At 38.1% G+C, this 22947-nt stretch overlaps 1 protein-coding gene across 3 annotated transcripts in view; it reads left to right on the top strand.

The window, feature by feature from the left end:
• The first annotated feature begins 7650 nt into the window (after positions 1 to 7650).
• The window catches only part of LOC127164965 (spectrin beta chain, non-erythrocytic 1), a 73440-nt gene continuing 58143 nt past the window's right edge, over positions 7651 to 22947 (top strand). Inside the window, exon 1 of one of the 3 annotated variants that reach the window (XM_051109166.1) lies at positions 7651 to 8061. The gene's annotated coding sequence lies outside the window, so the exon portion shown is untranslated. Of the gene's footprint in view, positions 8062 to 8809; positions 8957 to 22947 lie in introns of those variants that run through there. The other 2 variants (XM_051109169.1, XM_051109167.1) reach the window with 2 other exon arrangements.

The following is a 22947-nucleotide window of genomic DNA, read 5'->3' as shown; positions in this document are numbered from 1 at the left end:
ATAGCAACAAGAAACATCACATGTTCTGATAGCCTGTTCTCATTCCAGTTGCAGAGAGAGAGAGAGAGGTGGAGCAAATGATATTTTAACATACAGAAAGGCATAACCTGGTTACGTAAGCTGCACAGTCTGTTGGTGGTGTATGTTTTCAAATTAATAACGCGTTATTTAATTATATTACATTCATATTAATGTTCCTGTGTGTACAGCTCATCCTCATGAGATAATGTTTGGCTTTGCAGGCCTCAGGCCTGTTAAGTCTTTATTAGCATAATTAGAAACACACTTATGAATAGGTCAGCAAGTCCCTCGGTACCAAACCCAGAGGTCCCTAAAATATAGGACACACATCTGAGTGACTTAAATGCTCTTAGTGAATTAAACACGCTTGCTGACACACATAAAAGTGCAGAGTTGAATAATTTGACATGGTTTTCAGCCACACATTTATATATGAAATGACGTTTTTCTGGATAAGTAATGTTGGGTCACCGGGAAATCCCAGTTGGTTTGATTTTGGAATCCATGAATGTGCATTTCAAGCTGCAGAAAAATGAAGACGAATAAACCTCGTGCCTCATCTTACTAAATCTCAGTTGACCTGATTCGCATAGAGCACAGCCTCAAACTCTTTCTTTTTCTTGTTCTCTCCATGTTGTTTAATTCTCTTTCTCTTTATCCCTCTGCCACTCTCTCGCTCTTTTTAATCAGGTCAGAGATTGAGTTTGTATCAAAGTCACAATTATTCAGCGGGTGAATCATGCAGGGTGTCTCCAGGCTCCTAGTATTAATGATAACAGCGTCAATGTCAGTCTACCTATATGCTAGAAAATTCAGAATGGGATGGTGTAATGAGCTTGTGTCTATGTGAGAGAGGGACTGAGGGAGGGACTGTATGTAATATATGAGTCTGTGTGCCCTGGTTTAAGATGGCTATTTTAGGCCAGTGATTGATTTAAATAGTTTTTAGCTAAAGTTTGAGGGCAGAACTTTTTTGGGACATCTGGGTTATTCATGTAACTTTGTCTAAACCGATAATGTGAGTGTGCGTTTAGGGAATAACGTCGCCCTGAACACACAGCATGTGTCCTTTTTCTCCTCACTTCCTCCTCTCATCTGTTCATCATTTTTTATTTTATGTGTAGTTTTATCCACTGTCAGATATCTGTGTTTGGTTAGTGTGCTGGTGAGTGATAGCATTATGTAATGTAGCCTACATACACATTTGTTTTTTTATTATAGTGTGGATTTTTAATTCACTAAGCTCATGATATTTTCTGTTCCGTAATCTTACTTACTAAACATCACAGAACCTTTCAGCATTTTTATATATCAGTAAAACGTTATTTAGTATATTTATAAAGCTGTTTTCCTAATGGGAAGCATTGGCTACATTCTTTTCTCCATAAAGTAGGAGATTTCAGGTTTTATTATCCTTGTGGGGACATTTGGTTCTCGCACGTAGGCAAAACTTGCCCCCACACACACACACACACACTTGCGCAGCCATCTGTAGCATCTTGTAAGGGCTATATCATTTGCCACTGTCCACACAAAGCATTCTGGGAAGGAGCCAGAGATAAACATACCAGAGAAATAACCTATTTGTCATCTTCCCGCTGTTCCCGTCGCATTTTCTTTTCTCCTGCCAATTTTGTCAAACCTTTCTTATTCCTTTTTTATTTATTCAATCCTCTCTTCTATCATTTGCACTCCTAGCAATCATAACAGACCTTCACAGTATCCAATTAATCAGTTAATAAATAGCTTTCACATGAAATATAAAAGGCCAAAATGTGATGTTTAATATAAGAATATTTCTATTTGGTTCTATATCATAGGTTAGCTTTATAGTAGGTTGGATCAGCCTTCTGCAGCCTACTGCTTTATTCATGCTGTTGTTGTTTGTTTCTGGGTAATTCTGAGGAATTACTGCTGTAACTGTTTTTAGAGTTTGAGTGTGACCTGGTTTCTTTAGTAATATAAGCCACATCTACTTCTTCCTGCCTCAAATGTCATCACCTAAATTACGGTGCAGTCTCTTTGGTTTCATCCTGATCCCTTTTTTTTCCTTCACTCTGCCTCTGTATCTTCCACATCTATTCTACGTTCTATTTTTATGGCAACAGTTCTTGTGGTCTAAACTGGAACAGCTAGGTGACCTTCCAAAACTTGTTTCTGGAGGATAGGTAGAACTTGGTGGTGTGAGAATGAGAAAGAGAGAGAGAACGGAAATAGTTTGCTTGTCCCAGTGAGATGACTCGAGGAGGTTGTGAGAGGAATATAAATATCTTTTAGTAGGTCGGAGAGAGAGAGTGGAAGAGAGAAAGATAAAGGGGAGAAGAACGAGAGAGAACGGGAAAAGGAGAACCATCGTAGTTTGTATTTGCATTTAATCGTATTGTTTCTCTTGGGCACAGTTGTGACTTCAGCATCAGGGTATATCATCAGTCAGTGGTATCAAGAAACAAGAGCTATCCTAGACTACATAGTCATCTATTTGATCTACACAGCATCAGTGCTGTGTGAGTGTTATGCACAGCAACAGACTTGAAAGTCTCCATCTATCTTAGCACAATCTCCCTGGTGGTCGGAGCCAACAGATTTGGAGATCCAAAACTGGACACATGCAATAAGCCTGAGGCAAAAATAATTGCTTGTGCACACAAAACACACAAATACACACAGACTGAACTGTGTGCTCATAATTCAGCTTATTTTTATTCGCAATTGCAAATGACAATTGCAAATTCATTTGGCAAGCCCACAACCTGTCCAACCCTTAAAGGGATAGTTCACACAAATATGAAAATTCTGTCATTATTTGCTCACCCTCATGTCGTTCCAAACCATCATTCATCTTCAGAACACAGATTAAGATATTTTTGATGAAATCTGAGAGCTTTCTGACCTTGGATAGACACCAATGCAACTACCACGTTCAAGGCCGGTAGGTAGTAAGGACATTGTTAAAATAGTCCATGTGACATAAGTGTTCAACCATAATTTTATAAAGCTACAAGAAGAATCACACGTTCACGAGAGTATCACGTCGCATGTGTGCTGCTGCTGATGCAGGAGCTGGTGTTCTGACATAGAACGTCCATCTCTCTTAGTGCATTGTCTGTATATTCTTGTTCAAATAAGTAAGGCTGGGCAAAATATTGCAAGTCATCCTCTCTGTCTAAATCTTCAGCCAGGTTTAAGAAGACTGATTTATGTACAACATGTGCCTTCCTCTGCTTGTAAATTATCTGTTCTACGTCAGATCATTTTTTTCATATCAATCGATGTTGATTATTATCACAATAAATGTCACATTTTTATTTCTTTTAAGTTTGAAGGCAGATTTTTGCTACAATGTGAAAGTTGTAAAAACCAGACGGTTAATTGTGGCTTTAAACTGTTCTTTATGGTCAGAACATGACAAACACTTCATGTGTCTTGAATTCTTTACACTTTTTCCAGTCATTTTTCCTTAACAAAATAAATACCTTAATATCTTTCTAAGTTCTGCATGTTTTAATGAGTAATATTGTTTCAAATCAAGAAACAGGTTTGTGCTGCCTGATAATATTAACAATAATAATTATATTATTGAATTGTATAATTATATTATTAAATACACATTTGATATTAGCTTGAGTTAGGATGCAGATCTAGATTTATGTTCATTATTAAAATCAGTCTTTTCTGTAAAAATTGTAGCAACCTCATTTTTATATGGTGAAATTTAATTATTCTGACTGTTTTAAATTAACCATTGCTCATTCATAGTAGCATACATTTAGATCATGATAATCATAGTTAAAACCACAAATATAGCACCTCAATACCATGGTAAAAATGTATAAATACATATATGCTATAGCTTAATCACAAAAAATACTGTTATTATATTCCAATACTCCTCCTTCAATACATTTAATACGTCTACATTAATAATATAATAAAATTCAACACCAGTATTCCCACATTTCTGACACAATACCACTGTGCAGTTAGTGCTACTACAGTAAATCTATATTAAATGATGGCAATTTGTAGATTAAAAAGCCTTCTGACTCTATCGTTGTGCATAGCGTTTCTCCTGTTTGTCAGCACTGTATAATCTGGCTGTAAAACGTGTTATTTGTGTTCTTCACTGAATTCAAGTGCTTCACACTAGATCTCACACCGCTGTTTAGTGACCAAGACTCATCAGGGAGTGAACGCATCTGCTCTAGTAAGTTCGCACCGCGCCGCCGTTTGAACTTTGATCCGAGTGGATAAACGGTCCAAGTGACACGCTTCAAATGGCTAGCGCTCTTATACCGCATAAACATTATTTCGAACATTTATTGAACTATTGTTATCATTTTTCTAAGAAATTTATACAGCACGATAATTATCGTTATCCATTTATAGCTCAGCCCTAACGTCAGAACGCCGGCTCCTGCGTCAGCAGCACCACCACACACATGCATTGTAGTACTCTCGTAACCGTACGTCAAAGACTGACACAGAATAGAAGAAATTGTTGAATAAATTATTTGTGCATTCTTTGTACACAAGAAGTACTTTCGTAGCTTCATAAAACTTGTGGTTGAACCACTGATGGACTATTTAACAATGTCCTTACTACCTTTCTGGACCTTGAATGTGGTAGTTGCTTTGCTGTCTATGCAGAGTTAGAAAGCTCTCTGATTTCATCAATATCTTAATTTGTGTTCTGAAAATGAACGAAGGTCTTACGGGTTTGGAACAACATGAGGGTGAGTAGTTAATGACAGAATTTTCATTTTTGGGTAAACTATGACTTTAACTTCTCCACACCCACACTGCCATGTCTTTTATAAAGGACAGTAGGACAGATTTACAGAGAAACTGTAGACAGACAGACATTAAAAGATAAAACAAAAAAAAAGAATGAGAGACAGTGAGAGACCGAATGTGCTGTAGTGAGCAGAAAGCAGTTCTATGTAAGCAGAGCTTCAGCCAGTTTGTCCCAGCTCGAGAGGGCCCCAGTCCACACAGATACACAGTGCTGCCCACTCAGCTCTTTTCCTTTGTCTCCCACACTATTGTGTGCTCTTTCAAAAGAGGGGACCAGGTAGGGATGGGGACCATTGTAGGTAGGAGGGGTGGAGGTTTAGACAGAAAGAGAGAGTCATTTTTCACTGCATAAAAAGAAGGTTCAATCAGGAAGAAACTTGATCTGTAATCTATGATCAGAAATCGGTTTTCATCTGATTAAAAGAATATCAGTATCAAAAGAAGACTTGTGCATGAACTTGAGATGCTTGTGTAGTGTGTGTCTCTATAAGCCCATTATGAAAGTGTCGGTTCAGACTAAGCAATATTCTTGCGCTCTTTAAACAACTTTTGCAACAGAGAACTCAGATAATGAGCAACGGCTAAAAAGATCTCTAGTATATGTAAATTTAAAAGTGAATGACATTTGAGACCCAACGGAATTAGATAAGGGCATGAACATGCTCAGTTGGAATATATAAAGGATATGTTTGAATACCTATCTGCTGTTATGTAAATGTCAATGACAGTGCCCATTATATGCTCCACTGGCGAGAGTATTTTTATGTGGGAGCATGCTAGACTAATGTTTCAATAATCTCCAGCAGGACCAGTACAGAACTGCTTGATTGTATTGACATATGTGCTTTTGGTGTAAGATGCTCTTCATCATCATCCTTCATGTCTAGGTATAACGACCCGCCATCAGATCTGGCATGTGATGGATGTACCACATGCATGGCCTGATGCACTGCTTATGTGCTGGGTTTGTGATTATGACCAGCATGTGGGGCACATGCCCAGAGGCCCCAAGCAGTCTGACTCCTCCACCCCAAATGGATCGAAGACCCCATCCCCCCAATCACCTCTCTGGAAAAACACAAGGGCCACAGTTTCTTTCATGTATCTACTGGAGCCTATGCAATAAAGGGCCATATTTCCAACTCCCGGTCAAGAGCAAAGTTGCCTTGAAACTTCAATTATTTAATGATACAAATCAGAGGCATCCCTTTCTGATAATAAATGTATAACAGGAATCTTGTTCTTTTACCACTACCGCCAGCAAAATGCTATGGAGGGTCCAACGTCCAGCGTGGTTGGAACTACAGCTCTCGACCTGTAGTTGGAAGCATAGTTCCTTGTTAGTAAGACATAGGGGCTCAGTAAATTGTTTTTGGTCACAATAAGCAAGCTAACATGTAGTACAATCTAAATATAAATGCATTTTAATCTATGTATTTTTGTATGTCCTCTACAAGCACGTTTTTTTAATAAAATACATTCTCATGTCCATGTTTTTTAGTGCTTTAAGTAAAGAAGAAAAGATGATCGGTTCACGTGTCAATACAGCGATCAGTCGCGACACATCAAAGAGCCACAAAATGGTATTTATTGTTTGAATTCCTTAAAAAAAATTACCATTTTAAAGCTGAGACCTTGTTTCACACCAATAGTAACCTGCTCTGTCTTGTCTGTCGGCGTGTTGCTGCAACCATTGATCCAGTGTATAAGCATACAGTATAATTCGATAATCATATCGAATATGGTTCACCCAAAATGAAACATGAAAATTCTGTCATTAATTACTCACCTTCATGTCATTCCAAACACGTACGACCTTCATTCGTCTTCAAAACACAAATTATATTTTTCATGAAAGTCGAGCGCTCTCTGACCCCCGATAGACAGCAAGGATCCTACCACGGTCGAGGCACAGAAATGTAGTAAAGATATTATAAATAGTCCGTGTAACATCAGTGGGTCAACCGTAATTTTATGAAGCTATGAGAACTTTTTGTGCACAACAAAAATAAAAATACTGACTTTAATCAACAATTTCTTCTCTCCCGGGACAGTCCGTCACCATTATTGAGAGTACCACAAGGCATATATGTATATTCCTCTGTTCGTAAACAAGATGCAGGACATGCATGCACCGTGGTTCTAATAATGGTGGCAGACTGTCCTGGAAGAGAAAAACATTTTCAAAAAAGTCATTATTTTTGTTTTCTTTGCACACAAAAAATATTCTTGTAGCTTCATAAAATTACGGTTGAACCACTATTTTAACAACGACCTTACTACGTTTCTGTGTCTTCACCGTGGTAGTACCCTTGTTGTCTATACAGGGTCAGAAAGCTCTCGGATTTCATCAAAAATATCTTAATTTGTATTACAAAAATGAAGGAAGGTCTTACAGGTTTGAAACAACATGAGGGTGAGTAATTAATGACAGAATTTTCTTTTTTTGGGGGTGAACTATCCCTTTAACTCGAGATACAACCCAAACTACAGTCTGTCACACATGGTACCTACAAGTTTGCTTACCTCACCCTCTTTCTATATCTAATTTGCATCATGGTGGCAAATATCCATCCGCAGGCAGACAAGCCAGTAGTCTAGTCTGTCTCTTCCGATGCTCACCGGCACAGCTGTTGTTTTAAAGCACCCATAGGCTTTGAGAATACTGTCTTTACTAGAAAAGGAGCAACTAAATGAATTTGCCCGTTGTTGTGCATCCGTGGGCGCGAAATGCGTTCAACATACTAATCAGATGTGCCCCTCTCACGCGGCTGTCTCTCGTGTGTAGGCGCGCGCTCGCGCTGTATGTATGAGCGCGATGATGCGACCGAGCCCCCGCAACCCCCCCTCGATCATTCATTCTTTCGTCTATCAGTCGGACTAAAGAAAGACAAGCGCGACACGCCGGAGGTCGCGTGGACACCAAGGCTGTATGACAATTACGAAGGAATTCAAATATTCGAGGAGAACCGAAATAACGGTTTGAAATCTGCGTGGTTACCTGAGCTCACCGTCACGCGAGGGATTCGCTTTATGTTTCATAACCGCCCGCGCTCCTCGGGCTGAGAGAAAAAATCCCACACACAAGGATGCGGATTTAACGGAAAAACCACCGAGAGCTATCTAGCTTTCAAAACGGGAAGAAAACAGAAACACCTATGTGAGCTGGACGAAACCATTCCGCTTTGTCTTCGCCCGAGAGAAACGTTGAGATTCGTTGGATTTGAAAATACAGCCACGCCATCGGTAAGTCTGCGTTATCTGTAACGGGCTGTGCATTTAAAGATTAAGCTTTAGTCATCGCGAATTAATAACGGCCACCACACGTTATACGGTTGTCAAAATCGTGAGGTAATGTAACGTTCAGTTATCTCACACGGGTCGCGTGTGTGAGTGAGTGTGAATGACCATGCTGCTCGCCTTTTGTTTCGGCGTGTGTCTGAGCGTCCACCGCGCACATTCACTCCTGTCCAGACTATCATGTGAGCTTTCCACCCAAACAATACGGTTCAACACGCTAATGTGAGGGATATGTGTGCGAGCGGAGGCTATCTGGCGTTTTAAATGCAGTGCAATGCAATGTGATTTAGCTCGCATCTTGGGCTTCTTGCATGCCATCTGCTGTGTTATTTTGATTTGTCATAGGCGGTGGAGGGGGATGCATGGCCCTCACTAGCTGTTGCGCTGTCTGAATCCAAGACTAGAAAACAAGCATCACTACGATATTGCCAAATTGTCGTGAAAGAGGAGGACAGGTAGCTACTAAACCTAATGCACTTAGCTGTACTGCACAATAAGGTTTAATGCCAGTGTGTTTGGACGGCTATCTTTAGCAGATTGGAGCGTTTAATGATTGAATTAAATCGGTCATGGCAGTGCCTGCTATTGCATGCTGTATAAATGGAGTGATAGGGCGAGAACACGGGATTTGATGACATTAACGCAGCATGCGGCGGAGGATGGAGGGGGATTACGGCCGGATCTGCGGTCAGCGTTCGTGCTGCTGTTGACCGGCAGTGTCTCATTCAGTTGGACAGGCTCTCATCTCGTCTGGATGGGAATTTCGAGGCGCTGCATAGTGCCCCTTCTGTTTTGAGCACATTAGATTTATTTTTAGTCTCTGTACTGGACTTTGAGTCAGGTAACATGACAAAATATTCTTTTATTTGAACAGCATCTGTATGTTGTTGAACTTTCTGTTCGGTCATTCGTGTCAAACTTGTCGAGTACGAAATGTACTGTCTGCATGTGCTGCCTAAACGGTTAAATATAGGAAATGTTGAGATCTGGTCCTTATGTAATCACTCTCAGTAGGCCTTGTGAGCTTGTGAAAAGGGAAGAATTGTTCTTGCCTGTCTGTGAGTTGAAATATTGGTTTAATCCTATTTGTCTTTGTGGGATGTTCAGGCATTGGTTTTCAAGTGGTCCTTTCTCTCTGTGTACCTTTCACATGCTGACCTATTTCAGCATCTCATGGAGTAGCACATCATGAGATAGACCCACAATGCAATTATCAGCTTGTTATGGATGTTATTGAAATTAGGGCTGCTTGATTTGTTCATAACATGTTGTGTTGACAGATGAATATGAATATAAACCCCCAAAATGAGAATTCTGTCATTGCTTACTCACCCTCATGTTGTTCCAAACCTGCATGACCTACTGTTTTTAAGATACTTAAAAAAACATGTTGGTAACCAAACAAAAACATACAGACATTTTTATGTTCCACTGAAGAAAGTAAGTCATACAGGATTGTAGGGTCATAATGGTGAATAATGGATGACCGAATTTTAATTTTTGGGTGGACTGCTTCTTTAACATCTCATATTGTTGCTGTAGATATAACAAAATAAAAGCACAGTGAAACAGGCGTCTCAGGTTGAACAGAGTGTGCGAAAACTACAAACTAGCAAGTTTGCCTACAACCTTCTGCCAACAGGAAGTTCTTTAAAAGAACAGAACTCAGATGTGTTTCTTTTGAGCCAAAAGTGAAGATAGTGAACAGAATTTAGTTATGCATTCCATTTGTATCTGGACAGATCTCCTTTTTTGGTCCCCTGTTAAATCACCAAGTTATTTTAGGAATCTATTAAGTTTGAATATTGTGAAATTGTAATTTAATGCTAAATTGTTATATTCAATAATGATACCGAATATACAATGTGTTAGAAATGTATTTATTTCAAAAGTAATTTCTTCAGTTGTCATGCTTGTTTAGCTCTCAAGTCTTTAATTTGGTGTAGGACTGAAGGCAGATCAATAGTTTTTAGTGTGCTTCTCGTTCTAGATCTGGAGAAATGCTGTTAGCCCCTACTTTCCCCAATGTTTTACTATATATATATATATATATAATATATATATATCTATATATATATAAACTGTAAAAATATTTGGAATTATGTCATTCCAGTCATGCTGTACCTATTGAACTCTTCAATTAATTGAGCTGCTCTAGAAATTGCTGAGACATAGATGGGTGTGGATGGACAGATTGAACTAAAGATAATTGGAATCATGCTAGCTGACAGATGGACAGACAGATCTGCTCAGATGTACTGATGAATCATTGGCTGGAAGTGGTTGTGTTTGCTGGGTTGATGAATGGATGAAGAGATAAATGGATGGATGCATCAGTGTGGTGGCAGCAGCGATGAGAGGAATGCGACGTTGGCCCCCCAGAGTGCTGACGGATCAAATCCCACCGTACTCTCCTCGCTGTAAGTTGCTGTGAGTGAGACCACTATTGTCCCGACGCACAGGGTGCTGTGTTTCTGTAAGCCAAGTCATCATTACTACTGCCGGTGCTTTTGTTTTCACTAACGCCCTTACATTCCTGCCCAACGCCACATTAGGGCACAGGGAGCAGAGATGGACACAATAATAATATGATCTGTATCAGCATTTAGGGTTAGTGTGACTGCAGCTTTAGGTCTGCTGGACGCTCAGCCAGCACTCAGCAATCCAGAAGCAGATCCAGAATCTCAGCTATCTCTCCACCGAGTTGAGTTTTAATTTGTGTAGCTTGAAATTCATGCCACCGGAAAGGTTTCGTGATACTTTGATTATGATTATTGATATGGTGTTGAGTATCTTCTGTAAGAGCAGGGTAAAGGGGAAGCTTTTATCCAGTGTAAAATCAGCTGGACAGCTGCCTAAATGTCTTTTAGTAGCTCAATTTGCTTGGAGGAAATGTATTTACCTGCCACAAAACCCAGTGTCTGGGTCAGAGATATTCCTGTAAAGATAGTTTATCTGGCAAGTATTTTAACTCCATTAACAGTTTTGCAGAACTAATTTCTGGCATGTTCAGGCCAATATAATGCAGTTTAGCTAACTAGGTGGATCTGAGAGATGCAATTAGAAGTTTAGGTGTTCATTAATAACAACAAAGTGGGAAGTGAACATCTTAAATTGATGCTTGGCAGAAATTACACATTTGTATATATTAACACATTTGTTTTATCTTGAAGAGCAAGCAGAACTGTCAGAACTGCTTTTGTAAATATATTTTTATACACATATTTTTGCTTTAAAGGTTAAGTCAGTTTTATTTGTGTAGCGCTTTTTACAATAAACATGGTTCTGTAAAGCAGCTTTACAGAAATTCCTGATATTAATGGTTATAATACCTTAATGCCTGTTATCCAGATTTAGCAGATTAGAGCTGGGTGATAATTTTTTTTTTTTTACATTTGACAACAGTATAAACAATCAAACAGTTGAAATTTTATACAGTATATATTGCTTTATGTGAGAAGATGTGAAAAAACAGTTGGATACAGATCTCAGAGCAGTTTGCACAAATGTTTTGCAGCAGTGTAAACGTTACAGGATCACTTTAATTTGACATTTGCATCTTTCCAAATATGTGGTGGCACACATCATCATAAAAACAGGACAGTGTTAAGGTTATTGCTACATTGTTATCTGTGTAGACATCATTTTTTGCTGCCACAGATTCACTTGTTGCAAGACTTTTTTTTCTTTCTTTTTTTCAAATTTAAAGGTGACCTATTATGTCCTATTTTACAAGATGTAAAATAAGTCTCTGATGTCTCCAAAGTGTGTATGCGAAGTTTTAATAAATGGGCATTTATGAATTAATGTTACACAGACGCTATAAAAATAGTGACATAGTTGTTCTCATGGTGTCATTGCATGCTATCACAAACTTGTAATTAGCTTGTAATTATGAGCTCGACAAATTCAAGTGGTCGACTTCACATTGCCTTTTTTTTTTTCTATTTATGATCATTCTGGTGGCATGTGAATGCAGCATCAGTGAAAACAGGCAGAGACATTAGTTTTAGCAACAATAGCCTTACAGAGTGCCAAGAAGCTCTTTCAGAAAGGCAACAAACGTGTGATACTTTGAAGCTGATGTTGGCGCATAAAGCGTTTGTATTGATCCCTGAACATGTAGGGAACTTAACCATTTTTTTCTGGGACATTTCCTATGATAATAAAATTTAACTACAGTGTCCTCAGTGGCTCAGATAGAGGGAGTCTATGGGGACCCAACACACAAAATTTGTAATGCCTCTTTGGCGCTGACATTGTATATCACCAACAGCTACTCCAAGGAAATAGTAATGGCGGACTGCTGCTTATCACTCGGGGGTGTGTCTATGCTAATAGTAGAGGTCGACCGATGTATCGGTTTTGCCAATTAATCGGCACCGATACTTGATTGGCGGAACTATCGGTTATCTGTAAAAATCCATGCCGATAGTTTTTTTTTTCCAGGTTGGGTCCGTTGCTAGAGTGGCTGAGAAGATCGGCATTATACAGTAAAGTCCCTATAGTCTTTATTATACAGCACAAGAGCGGCCTCTAGTGGCAGAAAACACTGACAGCACATGCCGTTTGTTTAGACACGACACTGTGCGCTGCACAGAGCGGGACACTTTAAAGACGAATTTAAAACATTGACAACGAAACGGTGTGTACAGTATACTGTAGTGCATGTTTTCATGTCATTACTAAGCGATGAATTTGTTGACTAGTTGCTGCATTAGTAGGGACAGGACAGCAGTATACTTTTGCCCGTTTGGTGATCAAATAAAGTCTTGTGGACCGCCGCTTGAATTGAACACGACGTGTCCAGTGTGTGTGATACCGGATAGCTGCGAGTTCTTCTAGACGCGGCGCTGCGCTTTTGCCCATTGTGTGACTAACATGTTTTTATATTTTGATTAGATAACCACAAATTTTCTAGAATAGAAGCAGTTAAATTGTGAAAGAACACAATATCCATATGTTTTCTTTTAAATAGTAGAGCACTATTTATTTTCCATTCAGTATCCATTTTAAAAACTATCGGTCGATTAATTGGTATCAGCCAGTGTGGTCCAACCTAATTATCGGTATCTGTAAAATCCAATGTCGGTCAACCTCTAGCTAATAGGGAAGAGATCGTCACTAATTTTCCCCTACGATGACGTGTACGTGTGGAGAAATCTGGAATCGAGTGTTTAGAGAGACTATTTATGATTTATTGGGATTATAAAAAAAATTGTGAGTGGATTGTTATTATTGTAGGCTGGTTGTTTTCACTGTGGGCACGCAACTATGTTCAAACACCTTATAAAAGTGATTTTTGCATAATAGGTCCCCTTTAAAGTCAAGGTTTGAAAAGAAAGAGAACTGAATTTTTTTTCACTCACATGTATATGCTGTATGTACAGATATCTTTTTCTTTAAGTGGATAAGTGAATAGTAATTTTGACTCTTTCAGAAAATCACTGGCTCAGAAAATGCTGTTTTGTTGCCCTCACCACATGAAGTGCTTCTCTCACAGTAACATCATCCACTGCAGGCAGACAACGGTCAGCATAAAGACCACTAAGAAATATAAGAGCCAGTGAAATGTAAACAAAAATGACTGAGTGCACCTTTAACAGTGATTTTCCCCTTTAGCACTAAACTGGACCAAGCCAATGTTTCGTGTTAATTAGAGGAACGGCCTCTTGTGTACAGTTTGTTTTCAGTAAGCAAGAATAATTGAAATGCAGGCTGTCTGACTTATGATTAGCAAGCTCATAAATACAGCCGTGAAGTCATACAGTAAGCAAAATAAATGTAATTTATTCAACGAAAGCTAGTCATTACATTGGCAGGTATTATTTTGATCTGCTACCACATGAATGGTAGCATTAAATGCGTTGCAGCTGTTACTTTTGCTCAAAGCAACTAGACACTTCTGTATATCACTAACTAAAAAAAATGTCAAAAGCTCATTACAGCACATCTGTGTCTCAGTGTCCTCTCAGTGAAGAGAGATGTGGCTTTTTTAGTCCAGTCCCCTGGACCTTTTGAGAGGACTATATTTAGAACTATGCCTCTCTTATTCTACCTAGCTGAGAGTTCATAGATCTGCATGTTCTCTCTGGAGAAAACCACTAAAACTCATATCTATCTATCTATCTATCTGTCTATCTATCTGTCTATCTGTCCATCTATCTTTTACCAGAGTTGATTATGGTGTTTGCAATGACTGATATGTGTTTTTCAGGGCTGATACCGATTTTTACAGATCAAGCAAACTGATAACTGATATTTTGAACCAAAATATGCCGGTGTAAAATGAAAATTGATGAAAATGAACAATAACAAGGGTTCTGACAAAAACTTTTTTTATATGCTTTTAAAGTATTTTATCTGCAAATCGGTTTTGAAAATGACAGGTTTGATAAACACAAAAATGCTTAATATCAGCCAGGCCGATAATTGGTCAACCCCTAGTTTGCAATCCTTTTTCTTTTATTTTCGTACAATTTGAGCTTTTTTATTATAAAAGAAAGAAAAATAAGAAAATAAAGTTATTAAAAAGGATATGCACGAGTAAATGAATTACTTTTACAAAAGTAAAAAATAGGCATATATTGTGTAGTATATTCTTTGTATAATACAGTCTCAAGGGTCTACACACACACACAGCCTCGCAATCTCCTTTTCATCATCATACAGACACAGTATGATTATACAGTATTTCTTCTCCTTCAGTCCTTCACTGAGATTTGTTAATCCCTGTTAGAATTTCGTTGTCTCATGGTCCATTATTCTTTGGAACATAAAAGACACTTTGAAAAATGTCTGTTTATCTTCTGTGTTCTACAGAATGTACGTCATACAGATTTGGAACAAAAAGTAAGGTTGAGTAAATATTGACATTTTATTCATTTTGGGTGTTTTTCAAGACTATTTAATAAGCAACAATTCAAACATTATACTTTTTTCTATAGTTAATTTGAATGTTTGGTTTTTTTTTTTCATCTGTATATTATATATAATGTTGTGATGCCAAAATCAATCCAAACCTACTTGAAGAAGTTCACTTTCAGAAAAAAAAAATGTACAGATACTTTACTCACCCCCTTGTCATTCAAGATGTTCATGTCTTTCTTTCTTTAGTTGTAAAGAAATTATGTTTCTTGAAGAAAACATTTCAAGATTTCTCTCTGTATAGTGGACTTCTATGGTGCCCATGAGCTTGAACTTCCAAAATTCAGTTTAAATGCAGCTTCAAAGGGCTCTAAATGATCCTAGCCGAGGAAGAAGGGTCTTATCTAGCGAAACGATTGGTAATTTTCTACAAAATGTACAATTTATATGCTTTTTAGCCTCAAATGCTCATCTTGTCTAGCTCTGCCATGTGCATGCATAGCCTGTATTACGGCCTTCCAATAGGCCGCCAATGTTGGTGTTAGAAGTGAGCAAGTAATTGATGCGTGCAAATTAAATCCATGCACACTGATGTTTAAAATGTTAACAGTGCTCTTTATTGTGCTTCAATAAACAGTTTGCCATTCGCTTCATGGTCAAAAACTGTAACCACAGATACCTTCTATTTAGACAGGTGCTCTTAATATATGAGTGTCACAACGCCTCCCCATGGACAACTTTTTTTTTTTTTTTTGGAAAACAGCTGATCGTTTCACTAGATAAGGCCCTTCTTCCTCGGCTGGGATCATTTAGAACTCTTTGAAGCTGCAGTTAACTGCATTTTGGATTCAAACTCACAGGCACCATTGAAGTCCACTATATGGAGAGAAATCCTGAAATATTTTCCTCAAAAAACACAATTTCTTTACAACTGAAGAAAGAAAGACATGAACATCTTGGAAGACAAGGGGTTGAGTAGATTATCTGTAAATTTTTGTTCTGGATGTGAACTTATCCTTTAATCTAAATTAAGTTGCTCTGAAATAGAGCACCAGTGTTTGGAGGGGGCTGAAATGTTGCTGATATTGTGTGAGGTTTAGCACAGTGCTCTGATCAGATGTTGGCACAGACATCAGCAGGATGAAAGTGTCTCATCTGCTCTTGATTTACCTGCTTAGGCAGCAGGAGGAATTTGTCTGTGTGTAGTGTGTTAATACTCTTGTCCTAACAGGGTCAGTGTGTGTGAGTGTAAGGCAGACTAATCTTATTATGGCATATCTGAGTGTGCATATACGTGATATGTTTTGTGTTATGCTGGCTCTTGTCTTACTAACTCTGTGACTGCATGTTCAGAATAGAAAAAGAGATTTCTTATCCCTGTAGTAGAGGCGTCTTATTATTGTGGCAGATTGGAAAATTAAACAAGATATACTTCCATATCTTTCCACATCATTTTTTTTTTATTTTGTTGCTCTACACACATCACTGTTGAAAAAATCTAGCATATGCTGGTTAGGTATGTTTTGAAGCATGTCTGCTGGTTTGAGCTGGTTTAAGCTGGTCTTTATCTGACCATGAGCTGGTTTAAGCTCGTGATGTGCTGGTCCTAAGCTGGTCCTGGGCAGGAGCTAATTGCTTAGGACCAGCACATGACCAGCTAAGGACCAGCTCATGACCAGCTTAAACCAGCACAAACCAGTAGCCATGCTTCAGAACATGCCTAACCAGCATATGCTGTTTTTTTTCAACAGGGATACATTTAACATATGTATTTTTTTTTTTTCTTTTCAGCATCTTGTGTCATGAGTGCCGTGTAAAAATATTACGGCTTTAAAAGAGATTGATACTTGATACTTATGCATTCTTTTTGCTCTGTGCAGCTGTCTTTGAATTCAAGAAGATATCTGGTATCAACAGCTCCTTGCTTTTTCTTTTCTGCCCCTTTTCACTAAGTGTGGTTTGGCATGAAGTGTTGCCAGGAGTAGCTGCTAGGACTAAACTAAATGATTAGAGAAGTCTGGAATATGTGGAGAGTAGTCTGCTGTTTCACAGGAAGATCATGATGGTTGTGACATTTTCAGTAAAACCAGATTCAAATTGTTAATAATAAACATATGCAAGTATGAACAAATGGCTCAATTAGTTCCGGGTTTAATAAATGCCTGCCTTCCGAAAAACTAAATGTGTTGTGATTGGTTAGCTCTTCCACTGCATTGCGATTGGCGAACATCTTAGACGGTGTTTCAGTCCTGCTACACCCTTGTCAAAGAAGCAAGTTCCATGTTAGCGCAAGCTAGATTAAAGTGATTCTTACATTTTAAATATGGATATTTTTCTTACAAAAACACATTGATTCACTACAGGAGGCCTTTATTGACCCCCTGGAGCCATGTGAGGCACTTTTATTATGGATGGATAGGCATTATTAGACTTGTTTTGGACTGATGAAGAGAAACACTCGTTTAAGCCATTCTAAAACTTTGATTGTTTTCGTCTGAAAGAAGGAAGTCATATACACCTAGGATGCATGAAGGGTGAGTAAATAATATGCTACAGTAGTTTGGGCTCCTTGAAGCGGCTCTGCATCGCTAAAGTTAGGCTAATCCCCCACCTCCTCCCTACCCACCCCCCAACAATTCAAATTTCTGTAGGCGGGATTTAATTTAATGATATTCTAATGGACCGCGTTGTGACATCATTGCATGCAGAAAACAAACGCTGTAGTCCAAAGAAGCTGTTCGTTGTAGTTCTTGAAAAGAGATTTTTAAAAAACGAAATATCTCCCTTTGGTGTGGACTTTCAGATTTTAAACTTTGTAAATCTTTTTTATGCCCAAAGATACACACCACACACTGACTAAAATTCAAAAAGTAAAAAAGCATAATAGAACCCCTTTAAGTTTAGAGGGTAAGTGCCATAATTTCAGATTTTGTACTAAAAAAAAAAAAATAATCAATGACCCTAGGGTTTGCCTAGAACATTCTGTATCTATTTGTTGTTGTGTGGATTGTGGAAATGGAGTGTTAACCGATCAGTTTATTGATCAACTCAGATCACACGTTAGAGTGCTGACAAACTAAAACCAGAATAACATAACGGGGTCTGCATAACACTCACTTACAAGTGCGATTCTGTTTCTTTCACCGTATGTTGGAAAAAGAGTTTCCAAATTGTGTGCATGCATGTGATGGTGGTGTGCTGGAGTGTGGGTGGGTGGAGGAAGGGAATGGTGATGTGCATGTCAGTAGGAGTGAAACAAATTGTTTTTTTTTAGTCTCTCCTCTCACATACATCCAGTCAGTATAACGGTCATGTATGTACTCCAGCGGTACTCTAATCAATTACAACTGATAGAGGACGTAAACAGGAATAAAATAGAGGCCATTTCTGTGGCAGTGGGGTGCCAATATGAAAAACCATCAAGAGAAGGGCAACAGAAGAACACAGACACACACGCACACGCACGCACGCGTGTGCACATAATGCCCAGGAGGCATATGGTCTCTTATTCAATCTCTTTTATTAAAAGGGTGCAGCCGAAAACAGATCAGCCAGCTGAGACACAGAGAAAGGAAAGTTAGAGTAATGTGGGTGAGGCTATGAAGAAATCACTTTCCACTGAAAAATAAAGGCCATGTGTGAATGTTGGTGCTCTTAGGTCCAACTGTGTTTATAACATATAACATATAATTTCAAAAGGAAAAACATATTATAAATATTCTATAAAGTTTAATTAAAATGTTGCAAGCAAGCTGTTATGATATAACACAAAAAAGACAAAATCATTGCATCTGCACAGAGCTCCAGACTGAAATGGCAACAGTTTTAACAAAAAAAAATCTAGTAGCCATTGGCAACAAATAAAAAAAACTTCATCAGATTTCATCCGGTGAGTAGGTGTTAGTTAATTATATCTTTAGAGATGAGCAAGAGTTTCCTCCACCTCTATTCAGAAGCCTTTCTATTGCATCCCACTCTCTGCACACAACAATGAACATCTGATACTGAATGACTCCTGACTCAACGAATCAATCTCAAACTCAGGAATAGTCAATTCTAATTTGAATGTAATTTAAGTGGGGAGCATTTTTATGCTGAATAAAAGCACAAATGAAAGGCAGAAATGGGTGAATGGGAAGAAAACAAACCCTAACAACACCCCTGGTTATGTAACAGAATTAAAAACGGTGATAAATAGCAGTATTACTTTTGTTTTTAATTCAGCTCTAAACAGAGCATTAAAAATGCTTTGTGTGGTCTTGAAAATGTTGGTGTGCCTTTATGTCGATTCATTTTGACACTTATATCCCTCTATTGCTGCCAGTCATATTCTAGAGGGCTCTTACGGTAATATTTTACAGTAGATAGTCAGTTGTGAAATGAGGACAGCACAGATGAATAGGTGCTACCTTTTGTCATGAGTGTGAATGTACTTCTTGGTAGCGAATACCCATCTGAAAAGATAAATGCCCCGACAAAGGGCTAAGTGTGCATGTCGTATGTAGTCTGGACCCTACAGGCATACTTTGCACATGAAGAGCGGTCACACACACATACACACACTTGCCCCTAAAACTTTATTGATTTCCTCTTCTCCTTTTGTCTTCTTGTCTATAGTAGCAGGAATCAAATAGCCAATTATAAATGACCAAGCCTGAGCATCTGTCTGTCTCTGAAAACATATGTCAGCCTTGTTTCATTTTATGTGAATAATGAAGTAAATTACCTTTAAAATGAAGTTTATAATTGCTTTTATTAGGTACACATAAATGAAAAGAATTACATTTCAGAGATATAAACTATTTGTGGCAAATGTGCTTTTTAGAAATGTAATATGTGTACTCATTATCTGTCTAAATTTAGTTTAGATTTCATTACAGTGATGTCATATTCCAGATTCCTGATGTGGTCTAATGTCAGAATATCAATATCATACTCATGTCATTTTCATGCGGTTCTTCTCCAATAAACTGTTGTCATATAAGCAGCAGAGCAGTTTAAAGGAAAAGTCCACTTCCGAAAAAAGATTCACATAATGTACTCACCACCTTGTCATCCATGATGTTCATGTCTGTCTGTTTTCATTTGTAAAGAAACTGTTTATTGAGAAAAACATTTGAGCATTTTTCTCCATATAATGGACTGATATGGTGCCCCGATGTTGAACTTCCAAAATGCAGTTTAAATGTGGCTTCAAACGATCCCAAATGTGGTTGTAAATGATCCCAGCCGAGAAAGAAGGGTCTTATCTAGCATAACAATCGGTTATTTTAATAAAAATAATACAATTTATATACTTTTTGATGCCAAACGCTCGTCTTGTCTTACTCTGCCTGGACTGTTTTTGTTCTGGTTCATGACAGTTCGGGTATGTCAAAAAACTCCCATCTTATGTTTTCTTTCAACTTTGAAATCATCTTATATCACTGTTTTAACTTTTTTGTTGAGGGTGTTTGATCTTCTGATGTTTGATGTTCACTTTGCAAAGATTGGGTCGGAACTTTTGCAGTAATGTAGGATGATTTTGAAATGATTTTTGAAGTTTTGAAGTTTTAAAGTTGAGGGAGAAAATACAATTGGGGTTTTTCGACATACCCTAACTGTCTTGAGTCAGAATACACAGAGTTCAGGGACAGAAAGGCAAGACGAGCATTTGAGATCAAAAAAGTATTTAAATTGTATTTTTTATATGAAAATAACCGATCGTGTCGCTAGATAAGACCCTTCTTCCTCAGCTGGGATCGTTTACAACTGCATTTGGGATCGTTTGAAGCCGCATTTTAAACCGCCTTTTGGAAGTTCAAAATCGGAGCACCAATGAAGTCCATTATATGAAGAAAATTGCAGAAATGTTTTCCTCAAAAAAGATAATTTCTTTATGACTGAAGAAAGAAATACATAAACATCCTGGATGACAAGCGGGTGAGTACATTATATGTGAATCTTTGTTTTGGAAGTGGACTTCTCCTTTAAGATATGGGGGTGGGGGTGTTTTTCCTACAGGTTATCTTAAGGTTGTTTTTTTTTTTTTCATTGTTTTAATTTTTAAATTTTTACTTTTTATATTTAAAGATGAAACTATATATAAAAAGGTGGCATGCAGTACTTCAAACAGTGGTATAAAGCTATTAAAAACATCATTAAATGTAAATTGATAATTGTAATTAATAATTGCAATTACGATTTCAAGGGAAAAATCGACAATTATGTTTTTTGTCATAATCGTACCCTATAATCAATCGAACGTGTTTCTGTTAAATTTAGGAATGCATTGGCCAATCAGAGGCACTTAGATTGTTCAGCACTGAAAACGCACAAATTAGAGGCACTTAGATTAGCACTGAAAACGTCTGAGCTGTTGATGAGTACACACGCTCACAAATTCCCTTATCATGGTGCCCTAAGTTTGAATTTCCAAAATGCAATTCAAATGCGGCTTCAAACGATCCCAAATGCGGTTGCAAATGATCCCAGCCAAGGAAGAAGGGTCTTGTTTAGTGAAACGATCAGTTATTTTCATTTAAAAATTACAATTAATATACCTTTTATTATTAAACACTCGTCTTGTCTTGCTCTGCCTGTACTCTGGTTTTCCAGTTCATGACAGTTAGGGTATGTCGAAAAACTCCCATCTCATGTTCTCCCTCAACTTTAAAATCATCCTACATCGCTGTTTAACCTTTTTTGTTAAGGGTGTTTGATCTTCTTTGCATGTTCACTTTGCAAAGACTGGGTCAGTACTTCTGCAGCGATGTATGATGATTTTGAAATGATTTTTGAAGTAGAGGGAGGAAATACGATGAGAGTTTTTTTTTTTTGACTGGCGTGGTTCCTTGGCATTTTAGTGTTAGAACAAAAATACAGTGTAGTGTATTTTTGTTCATTTCTTTTTTTCTTTCCCTCATTCTCAGACTCCAAATCTTCTTATCCCCTTTTATTCTTTTCTTCACAGACACACACAGTGTCATGGGCTGGAGTGGGATGGGTGTGTCTGATCCACCCCCGCCACAGCCCCACCCAACCAGATTGGGATTATTGTGAGTGATTTTAACACTCCTCAGCACCCTTCAGGCAGCTTTTTGAAGATGAACACTAGAGCAGGTTAAAGAGATTTGGGAAGAGGGACCCATTTTGTCTGGAATGGCTGCACCTGAGTCCCTGTCCTCACGGGAGTTTTTCTGTGCCTGTGTGTGTGTGTTTGGGTGTATGCTTGCACAGAATATGTTCATTAGACATAGTACAAACACATGGTTGACCGACCTGCTGTTTCTATCCTGGGACACGGGACTGCCTCTATGGTTACCTCATCATGAGGATCTTGATAGGGTATAGGCTTGAATCATTTTATTGACCACTTATGTGGCTTTTTTGATTTTTAGCAGTATAAATAACCTTAAATTTTATTTTTTCTAAAAAATGCATAAATGCTTGGACATTCTGCCTCACACCTAATTATGTGCTTCACAGAACAAGGAAAATTATACAGGTTCAGAATGGTGGGATTAAAATGGTCGTTTGTGACTGATTGCTTAAATTTTCATTTACATGAAGATGAGTGCGAGCTACAGGCAGACAACAGAGAAGAGGAAGTGTTGCTGTTTTTATTCCTCAGGGATTTGCCATATGCTGAGATATGATAACTGAAACTGTATTATGTTTGAAGTAAGGTTGTTATGCATAAATTAGCTTATAATTTTTGAATCAAGATACTGAAACATCTCCTCAAATTTTGCCAGACAGAGTTTTTACTCTGTGAATTCGGAACAACCTGAAACAACAGCGTATGAAACCCTGTTTCATTGAAGTGCAGTGATATAAAGCATCTGTCAGTGGTGTTATGAAACCGCTGCTGAGAGGTGAGCAAATCAAAATGCTGATTTTGGGAACATGCCTGATAGATATTTGACAGAAGAGATGTGTGGATGTTGTGTCAGTAACGGAGGCGCTAAAGGAGTGTGTGGGTGT

This window comes from Labeo rohita, chromosome 5, assembly GCF_022985175.1.
Source record: "Labeo rohita strain BAU-BD-2019 chromosome 5, IGBB_LRoh.1.0, whole genome shotgun sequence".
Lineage (NCBI taxonomy): Eukaryota > Metazoa > Chordata > Actinopteri > Cypriniformes > Cyprinidae > Labeo > Labeo rohita.
This window is presented reverse-complemented; position numbering and strand designations above follow the sequence as displayed.